This window comes from Lissotriton helveticus, chromosome 3_1 (genome assembly GCF_964261635.1).
Source record: "Lissotriton helveticus chromosome 3_1, aLisHel1.1, whole genome shotgun sequence".
Classification (NCBI taxonomy): domain Eukaryota; kingdom Metazoa; phylum Chordata; class Amphibia; order Caudata; family Salamandridae; genus Lissotriton; species Lissotriton helveticus.
This window is the reverse complement of record NC_136061.1, coordinates 238,019,420-238,036,969: the sequence shown is the minus strand read 5'-3', so window position 1 is coordinate 238,036,969 and position 17,550 is coordinate 238,019,420.

The following is a 17,550-nucleotide window of genomic DNA, read 5'->3' as shown; positions in this document are numbered from 1 at the left end:
GACGGCCCAGATACTGTGCTTGACCACGTGGATCTTTGAGGAACTTTTGCATTCTGACTGTTGCCGAGTTCTCCTGGTTGCTTCTAGTTTGCCGGGACGTTGTTTTGCGGAGATCCCACCGGCTTTTCCTGACTGGTATGGACCCACTGTGTTCTGCTGTTTTTTGGCTGTGGCGGGGTTGGGAAGCTCGACTCTTCATAAAAGTGGACAGGGGTGATCGTGCCCGGATGCCTGTGGGACCCTTTTTACATGGCATCTCCGGGCCTCGTTATTCTGGATGGTTCCTGTTTACATCCTGGTGTAGGCTTTTCTTGACTCTCCTTTTCGACCTCGATTAGTGCATTATTGTTGCGGGGGGGGTAGTGTTTTATGTCTCGGTCGCTGGCTCCTCTCCTCTCTCTTTCTTCCTTTTCCTCTCCTTCCTTTTCTTATTCCCCTCTCTTTCTTCGTTATAATTCCCTTTCTCTTTTTCTATATTTCGGGTGACTCTGGGCGACAGGCACGCTGTTTAGTGGGGTAGGCCGTAGCCATTACAGTGATGTAGGGTGGGGGGGGGGGTGTTTGTTATTTTAGTTTGTTTTATTCTATGGTCCCTTTTTTTGCCTTTTCCAGGGGGTGGGCTATGTCCCTTGGTGTTTACTCCTCTGTTTCGCTAGCGTCTGCACTTTCTCCTTTTTCGGGGCGGGTGGGCTGTACGTGTGGCGTCCACTTTATTTGTTTGCTGGTATTCTTCCTCTATTCTGCACCTGGTATGGGCGTGTGAGGTCTTTGGGCTTTGCCCTACTGTGGTCGTCTGCTTGCGTGGGGGGCTATTTCCCTCCCGCCCCCCCCCTTCTTTTCTGTATATGTTGCATGACGCGCTGGTAGATATGGTTGCTGCCTCCTTTATATAATGTAAAATGAAACCTCTTTTGTCCTGGCGCTGGCGATGTAACGACTTTATTTGCATCCATCCTGTATTCACCCTATCGTATACATTGCTTTGTTATTTTGATTCTCCTGACTTTGCGGCCGGCCCCTGTGGTTGTAGGCCAGCGCTTGTACTTATACGTGTCTTTCAATAAAGGTTTTTAAAAAAAAAATTAAAAAAAAATTAAAAATAATAACATAGCACAGCATACCCTAGAACAGCACAAAACTATGTAACTTAACATTACATAACTAACAAACCATAGCACTTCAGTTTACAAACATGGTGCCGCAACAATCAGTGGGAGGCCTCTCAATAAATCACCACGCAGCCTTCGGCTAGCACAGCACGAGTTGACTGTGTCCTGGTAACTGAGCACTGCAACACACTCAGCCATGGCAGTTTTCCCCCTCATAGCTCCCTGAGGCCATGCAGGTGGCAGTGTAGTGCCTCATAACCCACTGATAAGATAAGATATATGAGAGAACCAGTGTGGACATGAAAGTCCAGGGTAGACCACAAGTGAGAAGCTTTTTAAGGAACTCGTAATGTCTTGCGCCAACATGTCCTTAGTCTACAAAACAACACAACATTCAAGTAAATGACACTTCCTACCGAGGCTATGGAGGCTCCGAGGGGGAATGCCTGCTCGGAGAGAACCAACTGCTGCTCCCGGGAGCTCCAGCGGTAATTAGTCTTGGCGAGGCGTCGCGGGGCTGCACGTCAGGTGGGAGATAGCAGCCGGCATTGCTAGGTCAGAGCTGAGTGCGGGAGGTGGGCATGCAGAACCGTGTCTGAACACAATCTCTCCCCAGCAGTTGCAGCTCGCAATATGGGGGGGAGGGGGGAGACAAGTGGGAGGGAGATGGGGGGGGTCGTGCGGGGAGTTTAAAATCATTTTTAAACAAGCATTGGCATTGCCAATAGGTCTCGCTTGGGGACCTTATAAGTATTTAGTTTTGCAGCACAATATCCGATTATCCAACAAGGATATTGTGCTGCAAAACTAAATACTTATAAGGTCCCACAAGCGAGACCTATTGGCAATGGCAATGCTTGTTATCTCCTGCGCGCGCCGCCAGCCCGGCGAAGAAACTTGTGTTTGCAAACGCTCCATCAAAGCGGGTCTCCGAGGATCAGGTGGGTAACAGAAGCAGCAGCAGGCAGGGGCGCGCTGCCAGCCAGCGCAGGCCTTGGCAGATGGGATGACATTACTGTCTTAAGTGTTGAATAGGCTGCTTCTTAATTACAGGGAACATGGCGTTCATACCCTTACAGACTAAGCTCCCCCGCGCTCTGGTCTACCTTGTTGTCAAAGCCTGCCTGGTGACTCTGAATCTGCACTCTGCACTCTGAATCTGCACTCTGCACTCTGAATCTGCACTCTGAATCTGCACTCTGCACTCTGAATCTGCACTCTGCACTCTGAATCTGCACTCTGAATCTGCACTCTGCACTCTGAATCTGCACTCTGAATCTGCACTCTGCACTCTGAATCTGCACTCTGAATCTGCACTCTGCACTCTGAATCTGCACTCTGAATCTGAACTCTGCACTCTGAATCTGCACTTTGCACTCTGCACTCTGAATCTGCACTCTGAATCTGCACTCTGCACTCTGAATCTGCACTCTGAATCTGCACTCTGCACTCTGAATCTGCACTCTGAATCTGCACTCTGAATCTGCACTCTGAATCTGCACTCTGCACTCTGCACTCTGTACTCTGAATCTGCACTCTGCACTCTGAATCTGCACCCTGAATCTGCACTCTGCACTCTGAATCTGCACTCTGAATCTGCACTCTGCACTCTGAATCTGCACTCTGCACTCTGAATCTGCACTCTGAATCTGCACTCTGAATCTGCACTCTGCACTCTGAATCTGCACTCTGAATCTGCACTCTGAATCTGCACTCTGAATCTGCACTCTGAATCTGCAATCTGCACTCTGAATCTGCACTCTGAATCTGCACTCTGCACTCTGAATCTGCCTCTGAATCTGCACTCTGCACTCTGAATCTGCACTCTGAATCTGCACTCTGCACTCTGAATCTGCACTCTGAATCTGCACTCTGAATCTGCACTCTGCACTCTGAATCTGCACTCTGAATCTGCACTCTGAATCTGCACTCTGCACTCTGAATCTGCACTCTGCACTCTGAATCTGCACTCTGAATCTGCACTCTGAATCTGCACTCTGAATCTGCACTCTGAATCTGCACTCTGCACTCTGAATCTGCACTCTGCACTCTGAATCTGCACTCTGAATCTGCACTCTACACTCTGAATCTGCACTCTGCACTCTGAATCTGCACTCTGAATCTGCACTCTGAATCTGCACTCTGAATCTGCACTCTGCACTCTGCAATCTGCACTCTGAATCTGCACTCTGAATCTGCACCCCGAATCTGCACTCTGAATCTGCACTCTGCACTCTGAATCTGCACTCTGAATCTGCACTCTGCACTCTGAATCTGCACTCTGCACTCTGAATCTGCACTCTGAATCTGCACTCTGCACTCTGAATCTGCACTCTGCACTCTGAATCTGCACTCTGAATCTGCACTCTGCACTCTGAATCTGCACTCTGAATCTGCACTCTGCACTCTGAATCTGCACTCTGAATCTGCACTCTGAATCTGCACTCTGAATCTGCACTCTGAACTCTGAATCTGCACTCTGCACTCCGAATCTGCACTCTGCACTCTGAATCTGCACTCTGAATCTGCACTCTGCACTCTGAATCTGCACTCTGAATCTGCACTCTGAATCTGCACTCTGCACTCTGAATCTGCACTCTGAATCTGCACTCTGCACTCTGAATCTGCACTCTGCACTCTGAATCTGCACTCTGAATCTGCACTCTGCACTCTGAATCTGCACTCTGCACTCTGAATCTGCACTCTGAATCTGCACTCTGAATCTGCACTCTGAATCTGCACTCTGCACTCTGAATCTGCACTCTGAATCTACACTCTGCACTCTGAATCTGCACTCTGAATCTGTACTCTAAATCTGCACTCTGCACTCTGAATATGCACTCTGAATCTGCACTCTGCACTTTGAATCTGCACTCTGAATCTGCACTCTGAATCTGCACTCTGAATCTGCACTCTGCACTCTGCGCTCTGAATCTGCACTCTGAATCTGCACTCTGCACTCTGAATCTGCACTCTGAATCTGCACTCTGAATCTGCACTCTGAATCTGCACTCTGCACTCTGAATCTGCACTCTGAATCTGCACTCTGAATCTGCACTCTGCACTCTGCACTCTGAATCTGCACTCTGCACTCTGAATCTGCACTCTGAACTCTGAATCTGCACTCTGAATCTGCACTCTGAATCTGCACTCTGAATCTGCAATCTGCACTCTGAATCTGCACTCTGAATCTGCACTCTGCACTCTGAATCTGCACTCTGAATCTGCACTCTGAATCTGCACTCTGAATCTGCACTCTGAATCTGCACTCTGAATCTGCACTCTGCACTCTGAATCTGCACTCTGCACTCTGAATCTGCACTCTGCACTCTGAATCTGCACTCTGAATCTGCACTCTGAATCTGCACTCTGAATCTGCACTCTGAATCTGCACTCTACACTCTGAATCTGCACTCTGCACTCTGAATCTGCACTCTGAATCTGCACTCTGAATCTGCACCCTGAATCAGCACTCTGAATCTGCACTCTGCAATCTGCACTCTGAATCTGCACTCTGAATCTGCACTCTGAATCTGCACTCTGAATCTGCACTCTGAATCTGCACTCTGCACTCTGAATCTGCACTCTGAATCTGCACTCTGCACTCTGAATCTGCACTCTGCACTCTGCAATCTGCATCTGCACTCTGAATCTGCACTCTGAATCTGCACTCTGCACTCTGAATCTGCACTCTGAATCTGCACTCTGCACTCTGAATCTGCACTCTGCACTCTGAATCTGCACTCTGAATCTGCACTCTGCACTCTGAATCTGCACTCTGCACTCTGAATCTGCACTCTGAATCTGCACTCTGCACTCTGAATCTGCACTCTGAATCTGCACTCTGAATCTGCACTCTGAACTCTGAATCTGCACTCTGCACTCCGAATCTGCACTCTGCACTCTGCACTCTGAATCTGCACTCTGAATCTGCACTCTGCACTCTGAATCTGCACTCTGCACTCTGAATCTGCACTCTGAATCTGCACTCTGAATCTGCACTCTGCACTCTGAATCTGCACTCTGAATCTGCACTCTGCACTCTGAATCTGCACTCTGAATCTGCACTCTGAACTCTGAATCTGCACTCTGCACTCCGAATCTGCACTCTGCACTCTGCACTCTGAATCTGCACTCTGAATCTGCACTCTGCACTCTGAATCTGCACTCTGAATCTGCACTCTGAATCTGCACTCTGCACTCTGAATCTGCACTCTGAATCTGCACTCTGCACTCTGAATCTGCACTCTGCACTCTGAATCTGCACTCTGAATCTGCACTCTGCACTCTGAATCTGCACTCTGAATCTACACTCTGCACTCTGAATCTGCACTCTGAATCTGTACTCTAAATCTGCACTCTGCACTCTGAATATGCACTCTGAATCTGCACTCTGCACTTTGAATCTGCACTCTGAATCTGCACTCTGAATCTGCACTCTGCACTCTGAATCTGCACTCTGCACTCTGAATCTGCACTCTGCACTCTGAATCTGCACTCTGAATCTGCACTCTGAATCTGCACTCTGCACTCTGAATCTGCACTCTGAATCTGCACTCTGCACTCTGAATCTGCACTCTGAATCTGCACTCTGAATTTGCACTCTACACTCTGAATCTGCACTCTGAATCTGCACTCTGCACTCTGAATCTGCACTCTGCACTCTGAATCTGCACTCTGCACTCTGAATCTGCAATCTGCACTCTGAATCTGCACTCTGAATCTGCACTCTGAATCTGCACTCTGAATCTGCACTCTGCACTCTGAATCTGCACTCTGCACTCTGAATCTGCACTCTGAATCTGCACTCTGCACTCTGAATCTGCACTCTGAATCTACACTCTGAATCTGCACTCTGAATCTGCACTCTGCACTCTGCACTCTGAATCTGCACTCTGCACTCTGAATCTGCACTCTGAATCTGCAATCTGCACTCTGAATCTGCACTCTGAATCTGCACTCTGCACTCTGAATCTGCACTCTGCACTCTGCACTCTGCACTCTGCACTCTGCACTCTGAATCTGCACTCTGCACTCTGAATCTGCACTCTGCACTCTGCACTCTGAATCTGCAATCTGCACTCTGAATCTGCACTCTGAATCTGCACTCTGAATCTGCACTCTGCACTCTGCACTCTGAATCTGCACTCTGAATCTGCACTCTGCACTCTGAATCTGCACTCTGAATCTGCACCCTGAATCTGCACTCTGAATCTGCAATCTGCACTCTGAATCTGCACTCTGAATCTGCACTCTGAATCTGCACTCTGAATCTGCACTCTGAATCTGCACTCTGCACTCTGAATCTGCACTCTGCACTCTGAATCTGCACTCTGAATCTGCACTCTGCACTCTGAATCTGCACTCTGAATCTGCACTCTGAATCTGCACTCTGAATCTGCACTCTGAATCTGCACTCTGCACTCTGAATCTGCACTCTGCACTCTGAATCTGCACTCTGAATCTGCACTCTGCACTCTGAATCTGCACTCTGAATCTGCACTCTGAATCTGCACTCTGCACTCTGAATCTGCACTCTGAATCTGCACTCTGAATCTGCACTCTGCACTCTGAATCTGCACTCTGCACTCTGAATCTGCACTCTGAATCTGCACTCTGAATCTGCACTCTGAATCTGCACTCTGAATCTGCACTCTGCACTCTGAATCTGCACTCTAAATCTGCACTCTGCACTCTGAATCTGCACTCTGAATCTGCACTCTGAATCTGCACTCTGAATCTGCACTCTGAATCGGCACTCTGAATCTGCACTCTGCACTCTGAATCTGCACTCTGAACCTGCACTCTGAATCTGCACTCTGAATCTGCACTCTGAATCTGCAGTCTGCACTCTGAATCTGCACTCTGAATCTGCACTCTGAATCTGCAGTCTGCACTCTGAATCTGCACTCTGAATCTGCACTCTGCACTCTGAATCTGCACTCTGAATCTGCACTCTGAATCAGCACTCTGCACTCTGAATCTGCACTCTGAATCTGCACTCTGAATCTGCACTCTGCACTCTGCACTCTGAATCTGCACTCTGCACTCTGCACTCTGAATCTGCACTCTGCACTCTGCACTCTGAATCTGCACTCTGCACTCTGAATCTGCACTCTGAATCTGCACTCTGAATCTGCACTCTGAATTTGCACTCTGCACTCTGAATCTGCACTCTGAATTTGCACTCTGCACTCTGAATCTGCACTCTGAATCTGCACTCTCACTCTGCACTCTGAATCTGCACTCTGAATCTGCACTCTGCACTCTGAAACTGCACTCTGCACTCTGAATCTGCACTCTGAATCTGCACTCTGAATCTGCACTCTGAATCTGCACTCTGAATCTGCACTCTGAATCTGCACTCTGCACTCTGCACTCTGAATCTGCACTCTGCACTCTGAATCTGCACTCTGAATCTGCACTCTGCACTCTGAATCTGCACTCTGAATCTGCACTCTGAATCTGCACTCTGAATCTGCACTCTGCACTCTGAATCTGCACTCTGCACTCTGAATCTAACAACCTGTTCAAATGGCACAGTCACCACGCATGGGGTATTCGAGGATTTAGTGAAGTGCACGCACAGTTCTGCTTGTGTAAATCCACCTTTCGACTGTTTAAACAACAAACGTAACTAGTGCTCATGAAAAGCGCTCCTGCACCTTCGGGTCGAGTTCGCCTATATAAATCTGCAAAAAACAACAAAGTAAAATCTGACGTGGTGACTGGTAGTTAAAACTGCAGACTTGGAATGTGCTGAAATAGTGTACACGTTGTCTGTTGTTTCCAAAGAAAATACCCGGGGGAGGGGGGGGAGAGAAATGCACGTCTCGGAGGGCGCATTCCTTTGAAGTGTCTGATGCAATTATGCGAGGCAGGCTGGTTAGGAAGCAAATGGCATGGGAGGGAGGCTGAGGCTTTGATGTGGGAGTGAAGTGAATAATTAGGGGAGGAGAACTGGCAGGCTGATAGGCGGAAGGCTCAGGCAAGCTCGTGCACGAAGGAGCTTGCTGTCACGTGGTTCACGTGAACGTAAACAAAACGCCAGCTGAAAGCCCTTAGTTTCACGAGGATTTTGCCGACTTGAATTCTCGCTCTGCTCGATGCGCTTGACGCGCATCGATAGGTTGCGAGACCTAAAAACGTACCTGGTCAGCGCTGCCTCTGTTCCTGGCCTAGGCCGGGGTCCCGCGTTGGGGACTGCTTGTTCTCCTCTGTCCTGGGCCGGTCCCGCGCCTTCTGATTCTGAACCACAGCCCTGGCCCCTCAGACTGCGCCAGACTGTGTCAGGCAGCCAATGCAGCGCCAGGATTGGCTAGGGCACGGGGACGCTCCGTCCCATTAGAGACCGGGGGTTGCTGCATGAAGCAACCCTCGGCCTCTCGGTCCCGGACTACCCCCTCGCTCTCCTGGTCCTTAGCAGGTGGCTGTGATGCGCATGTTCGGGCTGGTCATTTATGACAAGCCCAAAATTGAGCATGTGCACTATTGCAGCTGCGCTTTAGTAAGCGCTGCTGTCAGTCACCCTCCTTTCTGCCGCAGCCAGATCCGACCCCCCAACCCCACTTCGGCGCCGATGGAATGAATCAATGCCCGCCTGAGCAGAGCGAGTCATGACTCGCGACCGACGCACGTACTTTAAAAAAACATTGCTATTTTGCTTGCATGCGGTGCAACTTGGGGCAATGTGGCCAGGTGGGGAACGCCCCAGCGCCCCAATGTACGCACCGCCCCTTGGACCACTCTAACCACGGTGGTCAGTGTCATGTGCTAAACTCTGATGGCCTGTACTCTGTCAGACCATTAGAGGAGTATGTTGGTAACGGATCGGAAGTAGGCTCTGTTGCCGACATACTTAAGGTCTGCCTACCACTAAATCGATCAAGTGGGTGAGCCTTGAATTTGGCAGAGAGAACTCTGCGTCGCGGGTGCGACAGAAAACCCTCTTCTCTTGCTAACTTATCGACATCTTGGGCATTCCTGCATTTGCCCTGTATTTTACTGATGCTACGTGCTACTAATTGTAACACATCTGATCTAGGAGCACCCGGCCCTTCGGTTTACTCCTCTTAAACTTAGTCCCAAGATCAAATGTGGTATACATTTTGGTACGACTTGCTGTTAACTGGCCAAGGACCATGAGATGTCTTTTAAAACAGATCAGTTATTTGTGTGCAAAAAGCCTAAAGGCCTGATTACGAGTTTGGTGGTGCGGGAGACGGGCAGCACACCATTACCCCACTACTGCACCACCAAACTCCACTGCTGCCCACCTGCCAGATTACAAGTTTCCTCGTAGTCTGACAGACGGTCCCTTTGAGTTCCCATGGGGGTGCCTTTCAAATAGGCACCACAATGGGAATGTTAAAGCCCGTTTCTGCATGGCATGAACTGCTGCGTAGGAAAGGGGACTACATGCACAAAGGGGGGAACAATATGTGCCCTCCTGCATGTATCTCATGGGCCTGAGTCAACAAGGGGCCCTGTGGCCTCACCGCCAGCAAGGGTACTGGGGCCTTAAGACTTCCGCACCAGTGATCGCGGATCCCTGGCGGCTGCAGCGGACCTCTCATAGTGCGACTGCCGTACTCGTAACATGGTGGTCAGGCCAAAGGTGCGGCAGTCTCCGACCGTCACCGCACCTCCACCGCGGGTTTGGCTTACCTATGGACCACCAAACCCGTAATTAGGGCCCAAGATATTTCCTAACAATCTTACTTTGAAAACACGCCGTCAAACCACCCCAAGCTGAACTTACTTAAGGAAAATAAATTATTAAAAAGCAAAATACCCTCCTGACAGCATTCTGTCCTCCTTGCTAGCCAGCACCAAAGATGGAAAATTTTTATACCTTCTAATAATGTTGCTTAGATTAAGGACCCTAGTAGTTCACCTGTATCCTATAATAACTGGTTCACCTCTCACATTTCAGCACCCAATTGCTGTAAGTGTTGGTGATCTACACCTGGAACAGGACTAGAATGACTAAGGCCATTGGTCGGAATATTTAAGAAAAACTAACCATAGGACTACTTCCATGAAAGTTCTTCTCGGGAGAAACTGATCATAGCTCCTTTCAGTCTTCAGTCTTCAGGCTCAATCTTTGGTCTAACCTTCTCTCTCAAACTCACTCTCTTTATGCCTCTTGCCAACTGTGGTCAGTCAGGCTTAAGCAACATTCAGGCTCATGGGTGACAACATCAATGACTCAGTTCAGACAGTTTCTAGATCATTCTTTCATATCCAACTTTCTCACACAACAAACCAGCAAACAATTTACAATTCACAATATACAGGCACCACTTATGACAAACATGATAAAACCAAGAAAAATACTTTCCTACAGTCTATCTATACTTACTGCCCCTTCTGTTAAGCACCACCACTGCATACACAACATACAGCCTCTTACGTGGTATGGGGCCAGAGTGGAAGCAAATTCAGGTAGATTCTTATCTTGCTGTAGGGGGGAGAGTATGGAGTGCGCAGACATATGCATACCTGTAGGTGTGTGTGTGTCTAAGCCTGTCCTTTGACATGAGTTAGGCCCTGGACCCGTCTAGGACCTGGAAGGGGCACCAACCTGCCCTCATTTGTCTTACAGTGGACTACTGTCTCTGTCATGGTTTTGATTTTTACAGTGCAGGTGGCAGTGAACCATGTTTTGCGATTAGTCAGTGTGAACTGACCTTTTTATCTATGTCACCAGGGTGGAGACGTACAGACCCACTTCTGAAAATTTCTGCTTATATACGCTAACCCAGATTCTAGCCCTAACATCTCAAGTGAATGGTGGGGGCATGGCTACAAGCTGTGTTGCAGGGAGTGCTCCAGCCCCCTCCACGATCCAACCATGGGTAAAGACAAAGCTTAGAGGCCACCTTCCTCCCAAACACGCATGGACCAGTACACTACGATGCAGCACCGCCCAAGCCCCTCTGTCAGAGGGAGATCTTTCCACCATCGTCTAAGCTATACGCACCTCGCAGGACTCCATAGAGAGGTGTGTGTTGACATGGCCCTCATAAGGCAAGATCTCCACAACGCCGCAGCCAACATCTCAGCAGCTGAATCCAGTCTGTCTACCGTGGAAGATGACGTTGCGACATTGAAGGGACAGGTATCACAGCTGCTATCCCACACAACCGAGCTCCATCGATGGGTAAAGGACCCCAAAAACTGCTCCTGATGGAACAACCTTCGTTTCGTAGGCATCCCGGACAGAGCAGAACCCGCACATGTCGCAACCTTCATGGAGACCTGAATCAAGACATGGTTGCCCTCCGAACGCCTCTAACCAAGGTTTGCTATGGAGTGGGCCCACCAAGCGCTAGCGCCTAGACTGCACAGGGCAGTCATTGCCTGCATTCTTAACTTTAAGGACAGAGATGCCTTTTTTCAGGAGTTCCGCTCTCATCCTAACCTATCCTATCAAGCAAGTAAGGTGATCTTCCCCGATTACACCAGAGAGGTGCAGACACGTCGATCCTATAATGCAGTCAAACAGAAACTGCGGGCCCTCAACCTCATGTATCAGCTCCTGTCCCCGGCCCGGCTTAGAGCAGTCTTCAACAATAAAAGCCATTTCTTGGATACCCCAGATGGGGCTTGGACCTGGGCTAAAGAAGAGAGAACTTTCAACCTGCAAAGCACCGCTTCCTCTTCACCCTTGCAGACGCATTCTAGCTCTGTAATAGATGGGGCTGCTAAGCCTCAAAAGAGGTGCAACCACTCCGGCAGGGGGCGCAACATCTGGAGAATGGCATACTCGTCACCCTTGGCAGCCGCACGGTGTATATCCAGATACACTGTGCCTGATGATCCGCAGGGTCTATTGCGGGAACATGAGTTGGGCTCAGAGGCACCCCAGGGACGATCTCCCACCCCATCAGCGGATAGATCCGAAGACACAGATCTTTCCCGGAGCCCAGCAATTTAAGGAGATGCTCCCAGTCGTAACAGAAGAGGCCTCATGCCTGTCTCGACGTACATAGACAGTCCCAAACTCCTGAATCACTCAAGATCCTGCAATATGGAGGTATCCACCATTCTGTTCCCAAATCACTTTGGTTGTTTTTGATTTCTCTGTTAGGGCAACAGATTCTTCCGTGGAAGAAGTATGGGGAGGGGGTTGGTTGGGGATTGTTGGGTACTTTGTATTTATAGAGATCCCTCCCTAGCGCCCTGATGCTATAGGGAACCCACCACCTAGGTAATCATTGTCCATTCCTAGAACGCCAACGGTATGATCGGGTATTTCATGCTGGATTCACACGAGACTTTCATGGTGTGGCGATTCTCCTGCATCGCTCCTTCCCTTTTTCGGTTACTCTGGACATTAGGTACCCCATGGGACATTTTGTGGCTCTTACGGGTAGAATGGAGGGACGTACCCTTAATCTTGTCTCGGTCTATGTTCCCCACTTTTCAAGATCTTGCATACTTGCTGTTGTCACTCCCTCAGGGATTGATGGTGATCGGGGGAGACTTCAATGCAGTCCTGGACCATGCCTGTGGTGCTACCGGGGCCCCTTCCCTCATTGGCGCACCGGTGCTAAGCGCCTCTCGGAATGGTCCTCCAGGTTTGGCTTATTCGATGTGGGAGAACATGAAATCCCGACTGCGCCAGTACACCTACACCTACACCTTTGCTGCACATCACAACCACTCCCGCACTGACTTGATCTTTATGCCCGCTCCGGAACGTCGCATGGTCACTAGTGTTCAAATGCTAGCCTAGGGAATCTCTGACCACTCACCCCTCCTCCTTTGCATGGGAGGCCCTACAGGCGCGCTTCATCCCATAATCAATCAATCAATCATATGTTTATAGAGTGCAACTACTCACCCAAGACGGTCTCAAGGCGCTGGGTGGGGGGAGGGGCGAGGCGCAGCTCCCGGAGGTTCATGTCGATTTGTCGAAGAGCCAGGTCTTGTGCTCTTCCATGAACTTGGAGAGTGTTGGCATTTGTCGGAAGTAGAGAGGGAGGGTGTTCCAGGCCTTGGCCGCGAGGAAGGAGAAGGAGCGACCCTCCCGTTCTGGTCTTCTTGATTCGCTGCACCATAGCGAGGGAGAGCTGGGCTGAGCAGAGGTGTCTTTGGGGTGCGTGGAACGAAAGGCAGGCAGGCAGGTAGGCAGGTCCGGTGTTACGGAGGGCCTTTTGGAGATGGGTGAGAAGCTTGAAGGTAATTCTCTTCTCGACGGGCAGCCAATGTAGTGTCCGCAGGTGTTGGGTGATGTGGCGGGGTAGGTTGAGGACTAGTCTAGCGGAGGCGTTTTGGACGTTTTGGAGTTTGCGGGTGAGGTTCTTGTTGATTCTGGTGTAGAGTGCATTGCCACAGTCCAGTTTGCTGCTGATGAGGGAGAGGGTGACAGTTTTTCTGTGTTTGAGGGGGATCCAGTTGAAGGTCTTTTGTACGAGTCGGAGGGGATGGAAGCAGGAGGAAAATACAGGTTTGATTTGGCGTTCCATTTTGAGTTCGGAGTCTAGGATGATTACATGGTTGCGTGCATGGTCTGTGGGGGTGGACGTGTTCCTGAGGGCGGGGGATTCCAGGTGTCGTCCCAGGCGTTCGGTTTGTGGGCCCATGATTAGTACTTCAGTCTTGTCCGTGTTTAGCTGTAGGCAGCTGTTCTTCATCCACTTGGTGACTGCTTCCATTCCTTCTTGGAAGTTGTGTTTGGAGATGTTGGGTTAGGGAAAGGATGAGTTGGGTGTCGTCCACATAGGATACAATGTTGAATCCGTGGGATTCGACGATGACTGCGAGCGGGGCCATGGAGACGTTGAACAGGGTGGGGCTGATAGAGGATCCTTGGGGAACTCCGCAGGTGGTCGGTGTGGAATCCGAAAGGAAGGGTGGGACCCTGACCCGCTGCGTTCTGCCAGATAGGAATGAGCAGATCCTGTCGATGGCCTTGTTCCAGTTCCTGCGTCATGAAGTCTGCGGGCTAAGGAGTGCTGCGAGAGTGTGTTGAAGGCAGCGAAGTCCTGGAGGATGAGAGCCGCAGTCTTGCCTCTGTCAAGTAGGGAGTGGTGCCATCACTTGCGGCGAGAAGGGCGGTTTCGGTGCTGTGGTTCTTTCTGAAGCCGGATTGGGAGGTGTCGAGGATGTTGTTTTTTTCAATAAAGGAGGCTAACTGGCTCTTGACGACTTTTTCAATGACTTTCGCGGGGTACTGGAGTAAGGAGATCTGTCTGAAGTTTTTGAGGTCAGTGGGGTCCACCGAGGGTTTTTTCAGGAGAGGGTTGATCTCGTTGTGTTTCCAGTTGTTGGGGAAGGAGGCAGTCTTGAAGAAGTGGTTGAAGGTTCGTCAAAGCTCGGGGCAATGATGTCCGCGGCTCTGTGGTAGATGTGGTGGGGGCAGGGGGCGGTGGGGGCACCGTAGTGGGTTGACTTCATGATCTTCCGGGTGTCGTCGATGGTGAAGGCGGTCCAGCTGTCAAGTGTAGGCTGCGAGGTTTAGGGAATGTTGGGTGTGGGTTCCGCATGTAGGTTGTCATCATCGAAGTTGTTATAGATGATCTTGATTTTGTGGTGGAAGAAGGCTCTGAGTCTGTCGCAAAGGTCCTGGGAGGGGTATGTCAGTTGTCTCACTGATGGGTTGGGCGAACTCTTTGATGATGTCGAAAAATTCCTTGCTGTTGTGTGCGTGGGCGGAGATTCTGTCCTGGAGTGCTTTCTTCCTCGTGTATCTGATGAGCTTGTGGTGGGCGGCGGTGGCTACTTTGAAGTTGTCTTGGTCTGCTGTGGTTTTGGAGTTCCTCCATATTTTTCTGAGGCGCTGCAGATTTGCCTGAATTCGGAGTTCGGTGGAGAACTAGCTGGCTCTCTTGGCATGTGGGTTGGTAGTAATCTTGAGGGGGGCGATGGTGTTAGCTCATTCGGTGATCCAATTGTACAGGGTTCGGGCGCCGGAGGTAGGGTCATAATCCATGGCGGTGGGGGCAGAACTGCTGAGGGAGGCGGTGAGCTTGTCGTCGGAGATCTTGTTCCAATTCCTGCACCCAAGCTGGTGTGGACGTTTGCGGGTGTGGCTGAAGGTGATGGAGTTTCCTGCTGTGAAGATGCGGTTGAGGATGTGTCCTGCTGAGTGAGTGGGTTCTTGTACGATCTGTTTGAGTCCGATGTTGAGGAGGTTGTCTAGGAGGGAGGTGGAATTGGGGGTCTTGGAGGTTGTCGAGGTGGAAGTTGAGGTCTCCCAGCAAGGTGTAGTAGGAGGAGGTGATGGCTTGCAAAGTGATGATGTTGGTGATGGAGTCTTAAAAGGTGCGCAGAGTCCGGGGGGGTCTGTAGATGCCGGTGCCTCAGAGGGTGGTGGTCGGCTTGGTCTGTATCTTGAAGTGAAGGTGTCCCATCAGGTCTGAGGGTCCATCGGTGTGGGTGCTCAGTAGGAGGTTGGATTTGTGGATGATAGCAATGCCTCCTCTGGGGCGGTCCTTCTGGGTGACACTGTAGCCTTCGGGGATGGTGATTGCGATGTCTGGTCCTGTGGTGGGAGCGGACGTTGAGGAGGATTCATTGCAGGGTTTGGGGTGTGGTGGGGTTGTTGCGGGAGGGTTGAGGTGGGTCCTGTCTCTCAGTGTAGAAGGAGGAGTGGCAGCATTGTCAGCAGGTGAAGGGTCTGTGGGTGTCGATTGGCCCATATGCAACTCAACGCCTGGTTTCTTCAGGATGAGGCCTATTAACATGCAGTGGGTAAGGAGCTTAAGCATTACTTTGAGTGCAATGACATGATGGTACGCTCCGTTCACCTGACACATTGTGGGTGACTGGCAAGACTTCTTTTAGAGGCTTTACTAAAGAGTATCTCAAAAAGAAATACTTGGCCCGAGAAGAGCATCTCTCCCAGCTGGAGACTTGTGTCCTTCGCCTGGAATGGGCCACAGGTGCAACAGAGCCTGACACTGAGTCCCACCAGGTAGAGCTTCTTATGTGAAGAAATACGTCATGTTTACCTAGAAACCGCAAATGTGGAGGTTTTCCACAGCCCGAGTCTACGGCTGGGGAGAAAAAAATGGCAATCTCCTTTACTGGCTCGCATCTCGCCCCACGGCCAACAGGATAATTCCAGAGATTTTAGTTACAGAGGGCTGCACCAAGCATGCTTCCGCTGACATTGTGCGGACCTTGGACTAGGAGTCTAACCCCAACCTTATACGAGATGTACCTCTCCCACAACTATCAGAAACTGACACCCAACTGCTAGACCAATATCACTGGAAGAGATAGGTGCAGCCATCTCCATGATAGCGACAGGAAAGACCCTAGTCGCTGATGGGTATCCGTTAGAGTACTACTTGGCATTCAAGGAGGTCCTGACACCAAGACTTCATGCCCTATTCGTGGAGGCAGTCGAGAAAGGAACATTCCATTCGGCCATCGATATGGCCATGATTGTAGTCATTCTCAAAGCGCACCCTCCATCGTCCTCCTGCTTGGACTACCGTCCAATCTCGTTCATAAACACCAAGGGTAACATTTCTGCCACAATACTAGCCGCCCATCTTAAGTCAGTACTCACCAGCCTGACACACCCCGTTCAGTTTGGATTCATACCCCATCATAGCACGAGGCACTGCTAGCGGCGCCTGCAGTTTGTACTGGCCCATCGTCACTTCCTTCCATCCTCCTAGGCCCTACTACTGAGAGACTTCGAGAAAGCTTGCGATACTGTAGACTGGCGGTTTTTGGAGGCCGTGCTTGTCAGAGTCGGATTCGGCACACATTTCCGGGGTCTCGTACACCTGCTTTTCTCTAACCCGTTGGGGAACAAAGCAAGGCTGGTCCCTATCCCCCTTCTTTTCGCCCTAGCGATAGTGCCACAGGCTCGACCCATCAGATGTGATGCTCAAGTGCGAGGATTGCACTCGAATGACTCGCATGAAGATCGTATAGCTATGTATGCAGACAATGTCCTTTTGTTCTTGGCAGATTCCACTTCATACAGGCCCCCGTTTCCTCCATATCCTGCAGCTCTTTAGGGAAGCGTCAGGTCTAAGACTCAATCCAGCTAAATCGATCCTGGTACCCCTACATGTTTCTCGCGACTGTGTGGCATGGCACTCTGACATACCGATTAGACATGTTAGTTTTCGCTACCTGGGGATGTGGGTGGCACTCCATCGGGAACTTACCTGGTCCTTCAACCTTACCCCGTTGCTTAAAAAAACCAGAGAGGACCTCTGTAAATGGCGGGCCCTTCCTTCAAATCCACTAGAGAAAATTCCATTGTACAAGATGATGTTACGCCCCCAATTCTTGTATGTACTGCAAAACATGCCCCTCCGTGGGTAACTCAACACCAAGTGTGGCCCTGGCCCATTGCCAGTAGGCCCCCTATGATGGTGGGACGGGTATAAAAAACCTTTTCCTATATTATATTGCAGGTCACTTCCCAGTGATTAACGACTGGTTATCAGGGGTTGGTCAGATT